At 33.0% G+C, this 4,440-nt stretch overlaps 1 non-coding gene across 1 annotated transcript; it reads right to left on the minus strand.

The window, feature by feature from the left end:
• Positions 1-3,960: 3,960 nt before the first annotated feature.
• On the minus strand, positions 3,961-4,071 carry LOC142544017 (small nucleolar RNA R71). Its single transcript, XR_012819986.1, has one exon. It is a non-coding gene; the product is annotated as a small nucleolar RNA R71 (small nucleolar RNA).
• Positions 4,072-4,440: the final 369 nt, after the last annotated feature.

Genomic DNA, 4,440 nt, shown 5'->3' on the forward strand with positions numbered 1-4,440 from the left:
AAGCAGCAACATGCACTATCACAGATGTGCAGGACCACACGCGCGCCCGCGCCAAAAGCAGGGCAGTAGCGCGCGCTAGCACAGATCAGCAGAACTGCGCGCACGCCCGCGCCAGAAGCAGCGCAGCCGCGCACGCGCGTCCGCGCTAGATGTGGCGCCACCGCGCGCCAGGGGCTGCATGTGAAGAGGTATGTTACGTGGTGTAGTCAAGGGTGCATTGGATATAGGGAAAGGGCATCTAAGCTAGATTCTTATATGTTGCATCAATTATATATTATTCCTAATAGACTATGGTCGTACTCATGTATGAATATTATTTTGGTGTTGACTAGATCTAAGAAGAGGTGAAATCTGATATTTGTGATATTTAGTGATATTTTATCATGTGGTGTCAATTTTTATTTGGTATGCGGTAAAGTTGATGAGTTTATAGGAAAGGCAACGAGGATGTTGGGATTTCCAGTGCAAAAGGAGCGAGCAAATAATAGCACCTACAAATATGAATTTAAAGGTAAGCATGTTGATAATTTAATTCTTTTTATTACTAACTTGCTTCGTTTTTGCGTAGGTAGACAAGATTTGAGGACAAATCTTGTTGAAGAAGGGGAGTATGATACGAATCTGACCGAGCGTGGCGTGCAAATACTGGAAGGAGATTTGGAGAGCGTCGTTGTTTCGGACCTTCAAGCTCAATAATGATGAATCAAGCATATCCAAGCAAGTGGTGGAGTTCAACAAAGAATATAATGAAGGAGTCCCGAACAACCAAGCATATGACTGCAAAATGGCCCGAGAGAAGCAGCGCAACAGCACGCGCTAGCGCAGATGTGCAGAAGCAGCAGCACGCGCTAGCGCAGATGTGCAGGACCACACGCGCGCCCGCACCTAGAAGCAGTGCAGTAGCGCACGCTAGTGCAGATCAGCATAAGTGCGCGCGCGCCCGCGCCAGAAGAAGCGCAGCCGCGCGCGCGCGTCCGCACCAGATGTGGCGCCACCACGCGCCAGGGGCTGCATGTGTGCAGTATCTTGCCCACAGCTGCGCGAGTTCACGCGCAGCCGCGCGCACTGCCGTGTCAACCTTGCTAGCCAAATTTTGTTATGACTTTTTACACTACTTTGTCATGTTTTATTGATTATATAATCATTGTAAAAGACCAAAAACAAAATAATTTCAGATATAAGAAATTTCTTGAGGTTTCTCTCAATATACAAGGCTATTTTAGCTTTGTACTTCACAAAATCAAACTTATCAAAGATTGCATCTTTGTGGCGTTTGTCAATTGTTTTCGCACGGATTGTCAAAAACAAGTTCTTTGAAGGTTCGTATGAAATTCGATTGTTATTATCGTTCATATTTGTTGCTAAGTGTTGATCGATTAGAGGTGAATATCACAAATTGTTTCTTGAAGGTTCGAATGAAATTCGATTGTTATTATCGTTGATATTTGTTGCTAACAGTTGATCGATTAGAGGTGAATATCACAAATTGTTGCTTGTTTCAAAAGATCGGTACAACATAATCGATCCTTGTTCGTTATTGAATTGAGGGCGCGATTCCAATTAATCGTGTTTGCTTCTCATTCGTACGAGGATTCGAATCACGTTACTTCCAGTTTATACGTGTTAAGTCTTTAAACTCACTAGACTTGATCGATGCTTAAAATTAGTAATTTATTATATGTTAAAACCTGTATTTTAAAATTTAAGTTTATTAAAATTATAAAATTATGTTATTTTAGTATTGTTTGTTTATATTTAATTTTCTTACTAAATATGTTTTATTTTTAAGTTTTCTACGTGTTGGTAAAATAATGATAACTCAAGCTAGAAAATTCAAATAGAGGTGATTCAAACATGTTTGGAATCCTTGAGAAATTATCTACAACTTTGCAGAAGACATGATTGCCTAAAAAGTTCATTAAGATGATCAAATTGTGCAAATATCAAAAGGAAGACAAATTTACTTTTACTATGACCAGCATATAGTAAAAAAATTATAACTATTTCAATATTTAACCAAATGAGGTGAACCAAGTGGCCAAATTCATCTACAGACAATTTCCCACATGTTTGCCGTTTTGAGCAGAGTCAAATTCGATGATTAAAGTTGTGGAACAATGTATTGAAAAAGGGACATGGAATTGAACTTGGAGGAGACAAAGAATACTATTGCAACTACATGGCATTAATAAAAATTTTGACCCTTTCTCTCATTTGGCCTATAAATAGAGGCCTTGTGCTAGCTTGAGAATCATTCTATCTCATTGTAAAATATAGTGTGAGTGTGTATCAAAGTTCCTAAGTTCCAATATATTTTCTTTCATGTTCTCAACTATGAGTGATATTTTAGTGTTGATCAAAAGTAAGATTATGGAAGCTAAATCTATTATGTCGAGGTGAAGAGGATGCATTCTTGGTGAAGTAAGATTGTTTATATTTTGTATATTCTTTCTTTATTTCTTTTCATTTAGCTAACTTATTTTTATTGTAGGTATAAAAATAAATTATTTGTTGTTATCAATTTACATCAAATACTTGATACCATTGAAGTGGTTATCTTGATTTGTTGTTTAATATTGATACAATAAATATTTCATTCACTTATTATTATATATATATATATATATATATCTATATATATTTATATAATAATATCATAATATTTCATTTAGACGATAGCGTGGCTCTGCTGATTGTTGTAAATGAAATATTATGATTTAATACTAACATCTAACAATCTAACATTTACTTTATCGCAACTAACTTTTATTTTTCGCAACTAACTTTTACTTTTCCGCAACTAACATTTACTTTATCGCAACTAACTTTTACTTTATTGCAAGTAACATTTACTTTATCGCAACTAACTTTTACTTTACCGCAACTAAATTATTAAATCAATATATTTCATTTAGGCAATAGCGTGGCTCTGTCGGTTGTTCTAAATGAAATATAATGATTTAATTTAACATTTACTTTATGCAATTATTTATTTATATAGTTATAATTATAATCATAGGTACCATATATAAAATATCGGTTAATTCGGTATTTTCTATAGTGGGAACTATATTATATTATGTGTGTGTTTAATTTTCTTGGAACCATTATTTATTGTGGTTTCTTTTGTTTTACTTTTAGTTAAACAATATTACTATAAACCAAGAATAAATCCTCAAGCCTTGACAAAATTTATAATTTGTAAACTTCATTCTTGCATTTGGTAATCTATAAATTATTAAATTTAAACTTAAAATAACCTCTCTGAGGATCGATCTCGTACTTACGAAATATATTACTTGCAGACAACCTAAACTTGGGTGAATTATTATTTAATAAGTAGCAAGTTTTTGGCGCCGTTGCCGGGGAGGTATAAATTAAGTTTATATTGGTTAATTATGTTTTATTTATAAGTATTGTGTTGTTTTTTTTGTATGAGTATTTGGAGTCGAAAAAAAGTGGTAGACTTATTCGAGTATCTGAAAATAATTTAAACATGGATGATAATTCAAATAATCAAGATAATGATAATAATAATAATAATAATAATAATAATAATAATAATAATAATAATAATAATAATAATAATAATCAAGAACATGATCAATTAAGAACACTTAGGCACCATATGAACCCTATTAGAACTAGTGCTCCATCTTGTTTAGTGTTTCCTCCTGATGCATCTAATTTCAACTTCAAACCTCAAATTATTCAACTTTTACCAAATTTTCATGGCTTAGATTCTGAAAATCAATATTTGCATCTAAGAGAATTTGAGAAAGTTTGTAACACTTATAATGATCAAAATTGTAGCATGGATATAGTTCGATTAAAGCTTTTCCCTTTTTCTTTAAAAGATAAAGCTAAAACATGGCTACAAAATTTAAGATCAAGTTCAATAAGATCATGGGAAGAAATGCAACAACAATTTCTCAAAAAGTTTTTCCCTTCCCATAGAACAAACTGTTTTAAAAGACAAATTACAACTTTTTCTCAAAAACAAGGAGAAACGTTTTATCAATGTTGGGATAGATATAAAGAATTACTTAATACATGCCCACATCATGGTTTTGAAACATGGATAATAGTTTCTCACTTTTATGAAGGTCTAATACCTAAAGATAGGCAAATGATAGAATTCATATGTAATGGAACTTTTGAAGATAAAAACCCAAATGAAGCTATGGAATATTTGGATTCATTAGCAGAAAATGCTCAAAATTGGGATAATATAGGCACAATAGAACCACCAACAACTAAAAACAATAATTCAACAAATGGGGGTGGTATCTATAATCTTAAAGATGATATAGATATTCAAGCTAAACTTGCATCTTTAGCAAGAAAAATTTAATCATTAGAAATGAAAAAGAGTGGTCAATTAAAAAGTATTCAAGAAATTGTTTGTCATATATGTGATACACATGATCATGCTACAAA

The sequence above is a fragment of the Primulina tabacum genome, chromosome 4 (assembly GCF_025594145.1).
Source record: "Primulina tabacum isolate GXHZ01 chromosome 4, ASM2559414v2, whole genome shotgun sequence".
NCBI classification, from domain to species: Eukaryota; Viridiplantae; Streptophyta; class Magnoliopsida; order Lamiales; family Gesneriaceae; genus Primulina; species Primulina tabacum.